General features: G+C 41.6%; 1 protein-coding gene across 10 annotated transcripts in view; it reads right to left on the reverse strand.

Annotated features, from left to right (window-relative positions):
* Nucleotides 1-18,265, reverse strand: part of FAM135B (family with sequence similarity 135 member B) — a 262,573-nt gene that overhangs the window by 179,334 nt on the left and 64,974 nt on the right. Inside the window, exons 1-2 of one of the 10 annotated variants that reach the window (XM_080578512.1) lie at nucleotides 17,425-17,986; nucleotides 5,814-6,088 (exon numbers count right to left, since the gene is read on the reverse strand). The exons of 8 other annotated variants lie outside the window; for them this stretch is intronic. The gene's annotated coding sequence lies outside the window, so the exon portion shown is untranslated. Of the gene's footprint in view, nucleotides 1-5,813; nucleotides 17,289-17,424; nucleotides 17,987-18,265 lie in introns of those variants that run through there. One more of the 10 variants, XM_080578514.1, reaches the window with a different exon arrangement.

Raw genomic sequence — 18,265 nt, forward strand, 5'->3', positions numbered from 1 at the left:
AAAAGAGATACACTATCAGAAAAACAGATGCGTAACCTGCTTTAAAAAAATAAAAAAAAAAATAAAGTTCCAAAGAAGAACAAATCCATCAAGCAGTGAGAGTAGTGAACAAAAGAAGAAGGGCTAAAGGGAGAAAGAGTTTACAGAAGAACCCATAATCTCAGTTGTGTCCACAGCATCAAATTGACAGGGCACCACCCCAATCCACATGCCTTAGGAACATTTGTAGGTCAGCTCTGTGGTTCACACAACACATTTGTGACTGTCTGAAACAAAGGGAGGGCACTTTCTGAGCAGGAATTTACTGCTTTTTCCCAGTGCCTTGGAGGCCAATTGGACAACAAGTCTAATTCTTACAAGAGATGTGTGGCTGCATCCCTCACAAGGCAACCGCTGATTTCTAATCCCACCATTTTATTAACCCAAATCAGCATGGTGTCCATTAGACAACACATGCAGGAAGCACAAGAAAGCTGTTAGAGAGAGAAGCTGCCTTTTCATGCCAATAACCTAAGTATCCACTGTCACCGCTCGCAAGTGGTGAATGGTGAACCTCTACCAAAAAAAAAAAAATCTATTCAAAGTTATCAAGTGGAAACCCTAAAGATTCCTAAATCTGATAAATACATTTATATAGCTGCAACTTGTAGAATTCATAAGAGGGGCACAGAAACTGGAGCTTTATGAGGCACTGAACAATTCCCATGTCATTTAGATCTCTTCTTAGCCCTCAGCAAGCAGCTCTTCCTCTTGCTTGTTTGTACAGCCTTGGCAATAGGGGTCCATCATTCCCAGCATTTAGCTCTTGAGGCTCTGACAGCCTAACATATTTAGTCTTATAAATAGAAAAACATTTGCGTCAGCCACTACACTATGTTAATTCCCTAAATTGCCATATTTTCATTACTCGTTATAAAACATCCCTTTTCCCCCCCTCATCAGGGAATGATCTCTTGTGTAAAGGAGATAAATGTGGTTAACAGTCTAATTAATCCTCACGTTAGATCATATTTTCTTAGAAGGAACTACTTAAATTTGCAGAAGGCAAAGTGAGAATACTAATGAAACGGAAGCTCCCCTTTTCCAAAAAAGATAGTTTGGACTTTCTGTACCCCTTAACCTTCCTCTAATTGCAACATTTCAGACATTATTCTTTTCAACCACAGCATTTCCATTCCCATTTCTGTGGAGGAGCTTGCAGAGATGACAGTCCTCTGTTAAACCACTCCTACCAGAGTGAATTCTCATATAAGCAGCTCCCATGACTGCTCCACTGACTGAAGTAACATCCCTTCACTCTTCCCGTTCTACCCAAGTTAACCGCCACATTACAGGATTTTTATCGTCTCATCAAATAAACTTTGCAATGCAAATCATCAGAACGTGTGGTCTCACCTGTCTCTCTTGGCAAAAATATATTTGAATGTTCTACCATAGGTGACCTGGTATTATAACCAACAGGATTATTCTCATTCACTGGATGACAGTCCAATAATCAGACAACTATCAGGGTATTATTTCACAGGGCAATGAAGCAGTAATTAATTTGTTAATAATTGTGCAGTGCTTTGAAGAGGTAAATAGCTGTAAGTGCTGGGTACTATAATTAAGAAATTGCTAGATGCACACAAACTGGGGAAAAAAATAAAAAGTCACATCTGAAATGGCTACAGAGATATTCACCCTCCGTCTGCGCTAACTCTTCTTGCAGCAGCTATTGATTGTCCAACAATAAGCCTCTGAACACTTAATTCTGAAAAACTAGCGGGTGAAATCCTGGTCTTATTCAAGCCAATAGATTTCTTGACCTGACTTCAGAGAGTGCCTGTCTTGACAAACTAACTTTCATGGTGGTGTTTGTCTCATTTAGGCACCAGCGGATCGTTTTAGGTAAGCAGACTTCTGAAGAAGCCACCTCACCTGCCCTCAGTGACTGACTGGAATCGTTGAACGCGTCCATCTCAGGTGCCTCAGCATTACTGCAGGGGGGAAGCAGGTATGGAGAAAAAGCTTCTCTGCTTCCATGCCTGGGGATAGGTTTCAATAATTTAAATTACCAGAACCAGCTGAAACTCCTTACATTTTCACTATGCGGATGGTTGTCAGTGAGTGTACTTAAATCTCTAATCAAACTCAATTCTTGCTTCCAAGCAGCCCCTGAACTCCTTAATTTGTCTCATATTCACCATTACCATTAAAGTCACTCTGACAATTAATTGGCCACAAAGTGCTGCCACCTCGCTCTGCATTGATCAGAGGAGGACAGTGACCCGCAGGAAGGGGTGATTTGGGCACAGATCAGTCTGGCTCACCCCTGAGTCATTGACAACTCAAATCACCAGTGGAGGAAGAGCAGTGTTACTGTAGCTCAGAAACTGTACAAAAGGTACAAGGGAATTATCAGTTGTGGTCTACTGGGTTGACAAAGCCCAAACAAATGCTTCTTTTCTGTGTGTCAGACCAGAGAGCTCAAGTAAAGTGCTGTCTCATCAGAGAAGGAATCAAGTAAAATCACCTTTCTACTAGTGAAAAAGCACCAAATGGAATTTGTTTCCAACACCTAAGAAATTGATTTCTGTTTTTCCAGACAAAACGTGATGCTGAAGTCAACCTGGAGACATGGCAATTCAAGTCTGGTTGCAGTCTAGCCTGATTGTGGAGACACAACATCCAGAGTAGAGGGTGTCCAGGCTAACAGTGTGCAAAAATTGTGCCTGAACCTGAGCAAACAAATCCACAGGGAATTAGACTTTGCTATCTGCAATGCGCTCCAAATCACTGTGCTTTGTTTTGTGGTATTTCTTCATGCTTTCTGTCAAACACTGAGTTGGCACCACTGGACTGATTGCTCCCAAAATGCGCTTCCTTGCATTTCTAGTAAAATCAAACAAATTTAAGCAGCAGTTCAGTTGGCTTTCAAAAACATGCACAGATCTACTAGTTTATTAGATTTTGTGGCAGTCGAAAAGATCTGCAGCCTCTCCCCAGTCCTCCAAATAAATCAGTGGGCTGAAAAATAGCATTTTTCATTATAACAAACAGTCGCTTCAGGTAACACAGGCATGTGGAATGCAGCCACAAAGCTCAGGTACGTGAAAGCCCAAGACTCTTCGAGGCTCATCGCAACAGTAGGGAGCTTGCTGCAGTAAGAAGCAACTTTCCAGCTTGCACGCAGCAAGGTAGGCATAAAAATAGAACTGGCTTGCTTATTGAAAGCAATCTTTGTGTTGGGAGACAGCCACTAACATCTAGGAATATGAAATGAAACAAAACGATCCTTTGCATGAAGAGATTTGGCCACATGAGACCGAAGAATCTCTGAAATACAAAAGGAAAATTCACTATTCCTCATCCTTTTTTTTTTTTTTTTGTCAGTTTCAGTTATCATATCACAAAATGGGTTATCCTGAACAAGTCAGATGAGGCAGCGTCCCGAGTAAGCACAACTCAGACATACACCGCAAGGTCTTTGGAGACACAGAGTGCAAAGACCCTGATTCTGCAAGCAAAAACAGTGTAAAGACAACGTTTTTTACACTATATATGCCCCAAAAGAACCAAATAAACAAGGTCATGCAGGTTTCCCACAGCTTTGCAAAGACATCTGAAGTATCATGTTGTTTTTCTTTTAATTAGTTTTTTTTACTAGTGAAGGTATCCTATTTTATTATTTTTTTGTTTCACATGGGAAGTTTCTTGCCTCAGCACACTACAGAAGACACTAGCTGTTTTAAAGATACATATGTTCATGTTCATGATGATGATAACTCTGTCTTGGAAAGACAACGTTATCATCATCAACTTCACTTGGCAAAGCTTGTTAACGTTTCTGTGTCTTAACCAGTCTAATTAAGGCTGCTTCTCCTAACTTAAAAGATCACTGTTTAAAAAAAAAAAAGGAAAAGAAACCACCTCCTAGACTTTTGTGTAGTTTCAGGAAACACGCAGTGTTGTATAGAATTTAGTGTATTTGCACAAGCTAGGTTACAGGTGAGATATTGGCTGAAACACGGTCAAAGATGAATACCCTGAACTCTGCGTATAGCTACCATGAAAACAAATAAATCAAATCGAACATGCATCCGATGTGAATCTCCACCAGAGATTCACTACTACAAAGTACAACAAGGTATTACGCCTATCTTTCTTCTTCTGCGACTGCTATCATATCCCCCAGATATTCAAAGATAAACCTGTAATCTAAGAATAATCAGATCCAAGACAATACGAAACTGACTTCTCCATTTGACAGTAATCATAGGAATGTGACCCTCCTTGAAAAGTAAACAAGCTACATAATTAGTCTGCTACCTTGAATCTCTCATATTTCTCATTTCAAGGAACATCAGTCACTACCATCCCACATTACTTCCATTCCACGCTGGCACAGCATCCTTCTTAGCATTATCACAGAGCACTACTTTTGTTAGAAATGCCAAATCACATAAGCAAAGTGATACAGAGTATTGTTTACAACTGTGTAAGGAATCCCATAATGTTTTATATTTCCTGTCTAAATTATATATATGTTTCCACTTCACATCTCAGCCTTGGCAGGCTCAGAATTAAGCTTAGAGGCGCAGTTAAGAGATTAGTTCACACCCTCACAAGATGCTTCTATAACTCCAAGTGCCACTGAACCAGTCAGGTGTTGGAAGACAGCTTCCAGATCACAACTGCACAAGCCAAGGAACAGCACACTTCATAAAAGCAGCTGGCTATTAAAGGATGTCAGAGAGGAAAGGAAAGATGTAATCTCGAACCTTAAGGGAATGCACACCATTTAGCTATCACCGTCTCCTGGCTGGCTTGCTGACTGATGACAAGAGCTACAGATGGGAAAGGTGGGAGGGAGTTAAATGGAAAGCTGTCCAGCTCTTAAACTTACCAGACTGTCAACAGCTCTTCTCTGTTACTTTTTATGCAGTCTTTTTTTTTTTCCCCTAAGAAGAATTATTCATAGCTTTAATTACTCTCAATTTCTAAGAAACAACTTTGAAACAGAAAACAAAGACACTGGAGTTCTCTGCTCAGTGAGGACCACGTCACTGATTCCCACCAGCTTCACAGGGACCCTAAAAGTACAGTAGTAACAATTCAGCACAGTTTAGGGACAGCTTCTTTCAGGGTGTGGCTGCCCAAAGTTCAAACATGAACAAGAGAGGACCATCTTTTTTAAAAAGATCCACACCCAAAAGTGATCTGTTTCTCTGAGCTCCTCCAGTGATGTTTTGTCCCACCCTGAAACTCAGCAATTCCCTCAGATCAGCCTGTACACCTGGGGAAATTTAACTAGCCCTCGATTTTAAATATGACATTGTTTTCCTTCCTTACCTTTTCACCTCCTATCTTTAAAAGCCAGTTATGTGCAAACTGAACTAAAATGAGAGTAATAAGGTTTGACAGAGATCTGAAGCCTAAGATAATATCTCACCAAGGCGCTAAGTCTCCTGAGCCCATTGTAATAAATAAATGGCATACTGTAAAACACAAATGAGCATCACTGCGGCTGTGATTTCATTGTCCCGATGGGGGACCTGTGCCTGGCACTAGGCCAGCTACGTAATTCAATACAGAGAGAGAGTGCACAAATGGACCTCGGGAGGAGGATCGATTTTAATGTAATCCCATCTACTAATCAAAAGAGACTGAAGGATTAACATTCACTAGGAAATGTCTGCTCACAGTTGTCATAGTTTATTGATAAAGATAGCTTTGTTTTAATTAAGATACAAAATGCCAGTTCCAGGTCTAATTTTAGCTGCAAATAATCAGTTATTGATGATGTGTCTGGCTGGATTGTTTTAACTTACCATAGAATTATATTTTTTCCAGATCAGCCAGCGTGGACTGCTTTTCCATGGTGCAAGACGACCACATTCTCACACTGTCTTCATCCCCCAGGCATCAGCACTCCATAGCTTATTTTCCTGGTTTGAAATGCATTGTTGGCTCCATGCTAAGCCTAGTTCATGGCTCTTCATCCACCATTGTGCATCCACCTGCAAGACTGTATCCCGCTTTATATATCCTGTGACGTGCTGAAAGCAACAAGCCGATATGCACACCTCGAAAGGCCAAATGATGGCTCAAAAAAAATAAGAAAGATGTGTCAAAGATGGTAAGTGTGTTATCTCCTTGGACAAAGCAGGAAACACTACGTAGTCTTGTCTGGGAGAATTTTGCAAGATGAGCAGAACTGACTTAAAAGAACACACTCAACAACAAAGCACAAGACCTGTACCTTCAGAGTCCTGTGCCCCACCCTCCATGGTATTCTCAAATATTATCATCTGTAAACACTAATCCTGTAAATCCTTTCGTCTGCACTTATCGTTCAAAAAATCCAATCACAGAAGCAGCCACTCTCAGTGGAACTCTGCAAACTGATGGGATCCACAAGAAGCTTTACCCATCAGGGGGGCAGTGCTTGCAGAAGATCTTCTCCATACAGATGGTGTTTCTCCTCGAGTCTCAGGAGATAACCACAGGCCAAGGCTTAGTTTTACACAGCTGACAAATCTCTTCTGATCTAGTGCTATAACACACAAACCACAGTCGGGCTGAGCAGCAGTATGTGGAAGGGCAGGGTGTTTTGCTGCCGTGGGATGTACAAAATCATTTTTATCAGCTTCCACTGCTCTGGGTTTTCCTCAAAAAAATATGCAAAGTTTTACCGCAAATCAAATACAACACTCCAGCCTCTGCAAGATCATGGGGGCAAGCATGGACCCTCTGACATAATTTCACCATATGTTTGGCTCATACCCACATTTGGATCAGATTTTGCATCTGGAACCTCTGACAGTGGTAAGGGGGGTATTGGGCCACGTATACAGATAGCTTCATCCCATTGATCTGAAATGCTAGAGCAAATCAGCATTTGCTGATTTGAGTCAAATCACGGTACATAATTATTCCAAACATTTATGTTCAAGGAGCTACATACAAATAGCGAGGCCAGTGCACAGACAGTAAATCTTACACTCAGCGTGCTAAACCACACAGCTTCGCAGCCCAACAGTTCCTCTGCTGATCTCCCACTTCCCTCACTGGGATGGGATGCTTCCAAAGCGTGATTTAACTCAAAAGCTCAGGTTTTTACTTTTAGACTCAGCTGCCTCCATCCCCCTGTTGCAGAGCTGTCAGTCCAAACTCACCCCTGCTCATTTCCCGGGCCTGCTGACAGCTCTTTTATTCTTACCTTGCCAGAATAAAGCACGGGGCCTATTCCCCTCCCACTCGCTTATTTGCAATCAGCTGGTGCAACTATGACTCATCCACTTCTAATACAGACTTCAGAGACCCGTTCAAGGAGTTTATTAGCTGCTCTTGCAGTAGCTGTAGCCTTCGTAATTAGTTGCAACTGCTTAGAGAGGGATAATTTTAAAGATTGCCATTTTCTTTTCCTGGGTTAGAAGTGAATGGGGTCCTTCCAATAGACAGATGGGAGAGGAGCTAAGAACATGGAAGAACTTGTGCCCTCCCTAATATAGGGGGTCTAGATTGTAAAAGAGCTGCAGGAGAAGAGAGAGTGATGGGAAAGCTCCATTGCTATGGAAAGGTGATGAGATTTTGATGAAGTAAACATTGCTTATAGGCTGGAAGGAAAAGAAATGCAGGTACAGAAAGGGAAGACAGCAAATTAGAGGAAGAATACAGATGATCCAGTTTATTTTACTAGAAAATACAGCAATCCCAAGCCCACCTAAGATGAAGGGGCTAAAGATATGAGATTTCTGTGTGACTTCAGTTGTTTTCAAGGACCTGTTAAATTCTCCAAGCTGAACAAGCCTCTGAGGATGCAGCACACACTTTTTGCTTCCCAGAGAGACAGACACCAACACAAAGGAGGAAAGGAGTTACATGCTTCTTTTGAGATGAGGAAGCAAAGGGACAGATCCTCTTTAACATCACCTTCCCAAATTGGGTGGGAGGACATGGGGGTGGAAGTGTGACAAGTGCTTGTCAGGCCACAGCTGGAGTAGTGTCTGGTTCTGGTCCCCACAATTCAAAACAGACAGACAGACTGGAGGGGGTCCAAAGGAGGGCCACAAAGAGGGTCAAAGGTTTAGCAAACCTGCACCATCAGAAAAAAAATGAAGGACTTAGATCTTTTGATCCTGGAATAGGGAAGGCTGAGGGGGGACCTCATCACAGTATTCCAGTACTTAAAGGGTGCCTACGAAGATAATGGAGGCTCTCTTCACGTCTTCACAAGGAGTCACATTAAGAAGACAAGGGGAAATTGTGTGCAAGCTGCATCAGAAAAAGATTTGTCTTGATATAAGATTTTTTTTTTTTTTACAGTAAGAACAATCAGTCTCTGGAACAACCTCCCAGGGGACATGGTAGAATCCCCATCACTGAAGGTTTTCAAGACGCAACTGGACAGGGTGCTAGATGATCTCACGTAGGCTCCCTTTTCCTATGAAAGGTTGGACCTGGTGATCTTTCAAGGTCCATTCAGCCTGGGCTATGATTCTGTAAGAAATATGATTTCATTTTGAGGGTAAAGTGAGAAGGAAAGGGAGGAGCTACTCTCCAAAACCAGAGGAGATGGCACAGCACTGTCTTGTCTAATGGGGAGAGGGTCAAAAGGGAAAACAAGCAGGTTTTGGAACAAATGGAACAAAAAGCAGGAACAAATTGGCAGCTTCCCACGCAGGGGCAATAGAAACAAAGAGAAAGGAGCTGAGGGCAAGTCAGCAGGAAGCAACAAGCAGCACGTGCCCATGAAGCTGGACACAAGTAGGACAATTCTACTACAAGCTGTAAACCAAGTGAATTCAGGCCCCATTCCTCATGGCAAATAATGTCGAGACAGGTTTACATGAAGCAGCAACGGTACAATGCATTCACAGGGAAGTGGTTTTGAGATTATTTCCCTTGTTTCTGTGGTAATCTACTATATGTGGACATGGAGATAAGAATGGGCCTAAACACTACGAGAAGTCCATTATATTGAGAGCTAATCTACATAGCTCTGCTTCCATCCTACACATGACCTAGGAGAGGTTATAGAAGATGCCGGCAAAGAGGAAAGAGTGGGGTCAGGCCTTGAATGGACATTTCTAAGTTGGAAGAAAGAAAACTGTCTACTGGAGCTTTGTTACCTTTAGCCTTCATGTTTTAAATGTGCCATCATGAACACTGCAGTTTTTAGCTGCCTTTCACAATCTCAGCTACACATTAATGGAAAATATTAAACCCTACTAGGGCATAATGGAGATTTTTCTTGAGAAGGGAACGGAATGTTTTCATAGAATCACAGAATATCCTGAGTTGGAAGAGACCCACAAAGACAACTGAGTCCAACTCCTGGGTCTGCAGCACAGGACCACCCAAAAATCAGACGATATACCTGAGAGCATTGTCCAAACCCTTCTTGAACTCCATCAGGCTCCGTGCCATGGCCACTTCCCTGGGGAGCCTGTTCCAGTGCCCAACCACTGTCTCGGTGAAAAACCTTTTCCTAATATCCAACCTGAACCTTCCCTGATGCAGCTTCGTGCTGTTCCCTTGGGTCCTGTCACTGTTCAGAGAGGAAATCTACTTTTAATCTACTGTGGTAGAGCAGACGGGTTTCCTTTGAGCCCTGAAGAAGAGATTGATAATAACCAATTTATTATAGGGCAAGCTCACCATGCAGGTGGAAGGGAGAAAATTGCTTTCAGCTTGGTTTTCTGTTGCTGTCACAAACATCTTATTTCTCTGTGTATACACTGGGGCCCAGCATTCTGCAATGCTTTTATATTTCCTTCCTTCTCTCTTCAGTATAAAGTTTAATTTCAGTATAATCATTTTCTACAAAAAAAAAGTGGTGCTAAGAAAGTTAATTAACAGTTTTTAAAATATATACATTACTGCAGAAGACAGCACACGGCACCAAAACCAAGCTATCTGAATGCCTTTTAGCAAGGAATGCACTGTGACATTTAAAAAGCAAAGCAAAATACAGATAGAAGCCTATGTACTAAAGTCTAGTGTTATGTGCACTATGGCATAACAATTTCAGCACTAAAAAAAACAACTTACAAATGTCTCTACATACAGATAGGGGTTTATGAACCAAGAAATAGATGTCAGAGTTCACCTTTTGACTTCAAACTACCAGAGACAAGTACAGCAAGCAGATATGCAACAGCAAGACCAATGAAAGAAGATTCAATGAAAAGTAAAAATAATTCTGCAATGAAAAGTTACAGAATATATTTCCCGATGGGCAGGTTTTGTCATAATTGCCCTCAGATATTGCTTCATGCAAAAATGAATCTGATGGGAATCTTTCCACTTTTTTAGCCTCTGCATCAGGACATGAGAGATTTTAAATTCACCCTGTAACTGTGAATGTTTTCACTGGCTGTGAAAATGAACACTACTTTTTTTTCCTTCCACTTCTTTAAATTCTTCTAAGCCCTCCTTTTTTCTTTTTCCTTTTGGCAACCTTCATGGTTTAAAAACATTTTTTAATCTACATTCATTGTGTTGCCTTTTACTTTCACAGAATGCGGTCTTCCTCTTACATTTTGAAAAATGATAGAAAAAAAATGTAAATCATTTCTCCACTTATTATTTTAGGTACCCACCAGCTAGTTCTGCAATGCACTCTGCATCTAGCTTGGCAAATAAGCTACCTTTCTGACCTCAAAACCGGGGTGAAAACCCATCTGTATGCAGGAGGAAGTTTTTCAATTAACTCCATAGGAGCTTAAAAAAAAAATAATCACTATCTCATTCCTCAGTAAGGAGTATTTTACATTCACAACTGAAATAATATATTCATTCTACACAATGCCAAAGCATGGATGAGTCTTCCTATCACTAATAGTTTTGGTCACCTGCTTCTGAAGCCTTCTACTTAACATATAGACACCATAAGAGACAACGATCTGATTAAAATGCACTATTTTAGGGGATTCCATGCTTCTGATAAGACACTGAAATGTTTTGGAGAGCATGCTATAGGACCTATAGCAAGAAATTCTCTGGCTGTGTGAGTAGGTGTGTGTTTATCTGTGTTCAGACTCAAAATGAAAACCCTGTATTTCCCACAGAACTGCATGTTTGACAGAAATAAAATATCTTAATGGATCTGAAAAATTATGTTTCAATGAATCAGCACATTTCATTTGTGTTGTTTGCTTTTTTTGTGTTTGCTGTTTTGGTTTTTGGTGGTTTCATTGTGTTTGTTGTTCTTTTTTGTGTTTTTTTTCAGTTTTTTTTTTTTTAATATGTATGGATTTTTTTTTTTCAAAACAAATGCAATTTGAAATAAAAAAGGCATTTCAAAATAAAACAGCCTGAGCTTTCCAAGAGGATTAGAGTAAACTTATTTTCTGGCTTCTTCTGAAACCAAATTTTAGAAGATCAATTCTTTCCATAGGATGATTTAAATTTAAATAAAAGATTTTAATTGAAAAACATTTCACTGAGGGAAAACAAACACGATTAATTCTTATTTTCAGAAATAATCCTCATTCCAGTTCTTATGCACCAAGTATTCTATTTACTTACAGCGGAATTTTTTTTTTCTGAGATAACTATACGTGAAGAATATACATGAAGAAATGTTTTCTGAAGGTTCTCCCTTCAATTGGTGAGAATTCACTTAGAACTCAAAGGTATTAAACATTCTAGTTATTTATTTCCTTTGTACATTACCTTGTATTCATCAGAGAATTTCTTTTTCCTTCATACAGGTTTGTTAAGTTTCTGCACACTGAGTTCGGTAATTTCACATTTCCTACCATCTTTACTACTTTCTTGATCATCCCTTTTTTCTGGATCACTGATTTAATATATTCAACACTGATTTGGGGTTCACAGTAGTTTTGCTGAAATTAAAAAAAATCATAACAAAATAAATAAAGTTCTTAAAATTAAAAAGAAGCATTTTGTATTCTCTCTCAACAGTTCCATTGCCCCAGACTGGAAAAGAGAAGAAAATTAAATGAATAGTTTAGATTCCTGCTGATAACCCACCTGTCTGATCTGCAGAACCTACCGGAGCAACCACAGAATTAAAGTGAACAACAGTTGTGCAAGATCATTGATTATGTTGCACAATGGCAGACAGAGAAGTAAACAACCACTGTCTTTTCAATGTGTTGTCAGCAAAGCATAATTAGTGTCCTAAGAGGACACTAATCAGGAGTGACAATTTTTGGAATAAGGTTCCAAAATTGTGGTATGCTTTACAGAAAAATCAAAAAACAAACAAACAAAAAAAACAACTAGAAGATCAGTGTTTTTGTTCCACCAGATCCCCTATTAGCATCAGTGTAGTCATGCAAAAAGACTGTATCCTCACAGGCTGGAGAAGAGCCACAACTTCCACCAGCAGCTACAGCCCGTCACATCAGCATTTGTATGATCATCTCAGCTTGCACCACCAGCCACAATCAGTGAGGACACCACAGATCAGACCAGCAAGGCATGGGAGAGCAGATGCCACAAGAGCTGTTGGTGTACGAAGCACAGCACTCAACACCAGAGAGGCACCTTGACTGTACCTCATCTACAACTTCCATTTTGACAAGTCTGTGTGTGGGTCAGAGGGAGACAGACACCTATCTGAAGCTTGTTTTATTGAATCAGGAGTTCTCAAATCCTTCTCAGTTCTACACACTTGAGGCTTCAGTTATTCATCCGACATACTGCTGCTCTCCTTGCCATGAATGAGCCAAGACAAAGAGAGCTGGGCAATCACCACCAACATGAAATTAAACAACAGCAAGTTCAGATTCTGCACCTGTGAAGGGGCAACCCTGGCTGTACGTACAGACTGGGGGACGAGAGGCTCTGGAGCAGCCCCACAGAGAGGGATCTGCGGGGTTTGGTCACCATCAAGTTGAATATGAGCCAGCAGTGTGCCCTGGCAGCCAAAAGGGCCAACCGTACCCTGGGGTGCCCCAAGCACAGTGTTGCTAGCTGGCCAAGGGAAAGGACTGTCCTGCTCTGCTCTGCACTGGTGCAGCTTCACCTTGAACACTCTGTGCAGCTTTGGGCACCACAATATAAGAAAGAAAGAAAATGGTTAGAGAGTGTCTAAAGGAGGGCTACAAAGATGGTGAAGGGTCTGGAGGTCAAGGCACGTGAGGAGCAGCTGAGGGCCCTTGGTTTGTTCAGGCCAGAGCAGAGCAGGCCGAGGGGAGGCCTCATGGCGGCCTGCAGCTCCCTCAGGAGGGGAGCGGAGGGGCAGGCGCTGAGCTCTGCTCTCTGGGGACAGCGACAGGACCCGAGGGAACGGCATGGAGCTGGGACAGGGGAGGGTCAGGCTGGGTGTTAGGGAAAGGTTCTGCACCCAGAGGTGGTTGGGCACTGGGATAAGCTCCCCAGGGCAGTGGTAATGGCACCGAGCCTGCCAGAGTTCAAGAAGCCTTTGGACAATGCTCTCAGACACATGGTCTGATTTTTGGGTGGTTCTGTGTAGAACCAGGAGCTGGACTCGATGATCCTTGTGGGTCCCTTCCAACTTGGGATATTCTGTTATTCTATGAAAATAATCTACAAGCACATTAGAAGTTTAGGCTCCAGAATGACAAAGGACAGCCTGGGTGAGAGTCATGAAGAAGCCAGCAATGTCGAGGCCCCATTGGCTCACTGTCACTCTCAAGAGCCTGCATGGCTTACTGTGGTTCTAATAGCAGTTGTAGATACAGGTCTTTATGGTGCAATTCTCTTCACAAAGCTGTTGATGTGCTTACTACCAGATATACTTCATCCCTTTGAGGATCAAATTCCAACTACCCTTCCCTCCCTGAACAGAAAAGGCCATTAAGATACAAATACAATGCTCACAATTAATAGTGTTGTCTGCAAAGAACTGGTGAATAATGGAAATTTCCTCCACCAAAATGTTGCCTTTTTTTTTTTTTCCCTTAATGTACACCACTACATCTGCAACTACCAGAAGCATACGTATTTCTTTTAGAGAAGCTGTGTGTTCCCATAAAAGCACCCACACAAGGAACTAAATTACTCCTCCAAACAAAGGGTACTGCGTATCTGAACCACTGCAGAGGTATGCCTAAGCTGCATCTGAACAAGCTCTCTCAGAAGCAAGGAAAGGAAGGCTGAGACAGGACGGTGCTCTGCTAGGGCTAAAGGACCCTAGAGAAAAGGAGTAGATCCCAGTGATGTCCTCTTGTAGGTGGACATCATGCTAAAGCAGTTACAGTGTGTCTGCTGTCCAAGATGACTCATGGGCCTTTGCAACCTCAAAGCTCAAATGCATTTCCCCAAATATGCTACACTTTTTCCAAATACACCCTTCATTCCCTAACTACATCTTACCGTTAAAATCCTTTGGTATATGTAAGGTGAAGCAGTGCTAACAGCTGCTTCACCATTCTTTCACTTGTGATAGTACAGCTACTAGCCATAAGTCCAAAAATCATATTGAGAAAGGTGGTCTTGTGAAGCCAACAACCAGAACATTCTGGAAATGTGAATGACAAAGGTGACCCCCTCCTGCAAAACAAAAATCATTATGCCCCACATTACAGGAAACCTACAAACAAGTGGCAAGGGCACCTGGAGAAGAGGGATAAGGCTCAGGATGTCCGTAGTCTATTCTGTATTTTGACGGTAAATAAGAGTGGATATACCTTGCAAAGTGACAGACATCTACAGTATAAAGAAGTCTTCTTCAGCAATTTGTTCGGGTTCTCTTTTAGACAGTGGAGAAAAAACTTGAGTGTGATCTTTCTATGCTAAAGTAGGCACTTAAAAGCTTATGTTTAATGCCTTAAAAATAGCTGCTTCTCTGTCCTGTCCAAAAAGAGAAGGCTGGAATCTACTTTAGATGAAGTTGACCCCATCACAGATAACTGAGGCAAAGCAAATTAAATTCCACTCATGACTAGGATCTTGTATAAGAAGTAAACACACATGGGCCTCCATCTTCCCATACATGGGCTAGCGATAGCATTTCTACACGGAGATCTTTACATGAGAAGGTAAGGGAAAGATGGGGCTCTGTACAAGCTTCTCAGTAAGGTGGGAGAGCTGACTTCATTGCAGTTCAAAATGTTCCCAGATGGTATGACTGGTCCTCAAACATGAGGGGGTGGGAAGAACCATGTCATTCATTCCCACTCCAGTGGTCTTGGCTGCACAAACTAACATCTCACAGAATGACTTGGAGTCAATATACATCTCATTTTCCACCTACGCAACCACTGCACTAGGTATTCTTGCCCAAAGCAAGTCCACCACAGTGAAAGTGCACGGAGCTGCAATGCCTCCAGGTAGTTTAACACCAAGTGTGGGATGAAGGCAGAAAAGAGGACCACTGATAATGAGACCATCATTGTTATCTCAAATGAACCATGTCTGAATAACGACCTCCATTTATAAAATGTAACATAATGGAAACTGCTTGTAACCAAGATTCACTCCACCACTCACACTATAGCTAGTGGTATATGCTGATTTTAGATTGTGTGTCTGTCTTAAGACTAAGAAATACTGTTCTTTCTAGCCAGAATAGGCTACAGAGATTCTGCTGCCAACCATAACATATAAAAGAACCTATAAAATTACAGTCACACACTAAGGCATATGTCTCACATTTAACTTAATGTTTATCTTGTCAGCAAATCCAGCTAGGACATGCCAACATTTTGTTTCATTCATGCTGTCTTCAAAATCATCTGTTTTAGGGAGGAAAAGAAAGGGAGAGAAAAGAAAGTGCAAGAGAATTATCAAAATATAAAAACAGAACAAAATTTAAGTTAATCTCACAGTTAAGACTCAAAGCTCAAACTCAAAAGAGCATTGTGCAAAAGACTCAGGCAGTAACAGCATTCCCCTTTTCTCCTCTCCCATGGACTAAAGTCATCATCCCTGATTTTCTATGGAAAATGAGCAATCATTCTAAAATTTGCCCTCTTCACATCTACAATGGGAAGTGGACTCCTTGACTTCTGCTAAACCTCATTCTGCTAAAAGATCTTATCATTGTCACTGCTGAGGAAGTCACCTTGACATGCTGTAGACCTGGCATCAACCACTCCTGAAGAACACATTCATGACAAAAATCAATTGTAACGCAGATGGAAGCAAAGGAGCAAAATGACAGCTACCCCTTTGGAAAATATCTAGAATTTCTGCATTAATAAAAGCATTTCCTTACATAAAACACAGCTTACAAAACTAAATAATTCATCATAATGAATTATTTAGAGAGATGTGGACTGAGTATGTTTACAAGTCCCAAGCTGTTTTACAAAAGGGAAACATTTATATAATTGGTCCTCAAACTCTTTCTTAAATGTGCTTACAATGAGAGGTTTCTGATTATCAGTGGCACTGCTCCTGAAAGCAAAGATTTTTAAACTGAGAATTTGGTGGGAAGAAGGGATAAGAGGGAAACAACTAAGTAAGGAGATGATTTTCTAAAATAATCTTTTCTAAGTAATTGGTGATTATTGATGCCAAATGGACGATTCTTCCAAAAGCCATCATTCAAACCTTATCTCAGGTGTGGTAAAGGTCTCCAAACCAGACTTAATTAAATCATTGACCTGAGGCACTATCTCCCCAAAGAGTCACCTGCCACGTGAAGAAGCAGGGCAAGCCAAACCCATTGCACTATAAACATCAGCACTTTCCCCCTGGCAAAGCATATTCCACAAGTCCCCAGAGGAAGCCATTTATGCCTAGGAATAAGACTGCCCATGACAGCCCGAGGATGCTTTTGATAAGTTCGTCCTCACCTCTATCACATTCTGCTTGGCACTCTCCTCTCAGACCGTCTACCACAGCTTCCTCTGGATATCTCCATGGTCAGAAGTCTCCATGGAAATGCTCTTTGCATGTACTCTCAGGTCTCTTCCCTCCCTGAATATGATCTCTTCCTGAAAGCTCCTGCTGACCCTAGTCCTGACAATTCAAAAGCTTTTACAGGCTCTGGGTGCTCTTTTCAATACAGATGAGTAAAAAGCTGGACTAAAAAAAGCCCACAGAGAGAGGGTCTGAACCCATAGCTGACCCTGATTTCAGCAGGAAATTGGAATAGAGACTTCCTGAGGTTCCTTACAGCCTGAGTTATATGATGAACCTGTCCTATGAGCAAAAATGTCTTTTTGCTATTCACTTCATCAAAGAGTAAGTAGAATAACAGACCCAGAAAGAAGCTAAGGCTGGCCAAGGAGGACAGGCAAGCAAGCTTGTCATTCCTGCTGCTCCCTTTATCCAGAGTAACCTCAGACTGTAGAATTCCATCCAAGAGGCACCTATTGCAGGAAAAGTAACCTCTGTGCTCTGTCTGCCCTGTCTACAGCTGATCCCCCTGACACCAAGAAGTCTTAGATGAGATGCAAGGAAGAATCATGTCCTCAGACTTTCTGGTTGTAATACATCACAAAAGGAAAATAGGTAGAAGAAAAGCTCAGGTGCACCAAGTAAAGGGCTTACCTTTAGGTTGAATCTTTTTAAAAGCTCTGTTAGCTACACTTCTTCAAAGAACATACTGCCATTTTCTGCTCCAAGGCAAGCACCTGTAGTTATATAGTAAGCAGACACCTGACTTTGGGAAGGAAAGCAAGGCACAAGTGCTAATACAGACACGGGTACTCCTCCCACCTGCAGGTGTGGTGAGCAAACTAGCCACAGTCATATCCTTCTGCACTCCTAACCCAGCCACAATTGTCTTTATCTCAAACCAGTGAAGGATTCCCACCACAACCAGGGATTTATTATCCATAATGCAGGAATTTCAAATCAGAGCATTCAGCCCTTGCTTCTTGCCTTCATTCTTTTAGGCCTATGTTGCTTTTGTGTCTTTTGTCCAGGGACGATGCCTCATCATGTGTGCCCAACACAGTTAGTTCTCTCTTTTCACTGAGCGCCCTTCTTTCTCTAAAGTGTGTGCCCCATCTTTGATCTACTAGCTGACAATGCAGCAGATACTCTGTGTTGCATGGCTGATTCTGGCATTAGATGTGTCCTAATTAAATCTAACTAACCTATTTCAGGGTCTCCCATCACTACTGCGTCTGAGCCACTCTTAGCTTATTGGCATGGAGACTTCAAAGTTCATAGCAGAAAAACATGTACATGCTAAATCAAATTTCACCCTCGTAAAGCCCAAGTTGACAGGCTGGGTAAGCTCTGAAAGGCTGCAGAGAAAAGTGTATAAATCTCTTTGAGCACCAACAACCCTTATGTAGTAAAAACTCCACGGCTCCTAGTTCAGCAGGGATCGTGACATCTGATGGTTATCCCAAAGCACGAGAGTGGAGCAGAGGAACAGAGT

This window comes from Anser brachyrhynchus, assembly GCF_964034855.1.
Source record: "Anser brachyrhynchus genome assembly, chromosome: 2".
Lineage (NCBI taxonomy): Eukaryota > Metazoa > Chordata > Aves > Anseriformes > Anatidae > Anser > Anser brachyrhynchus.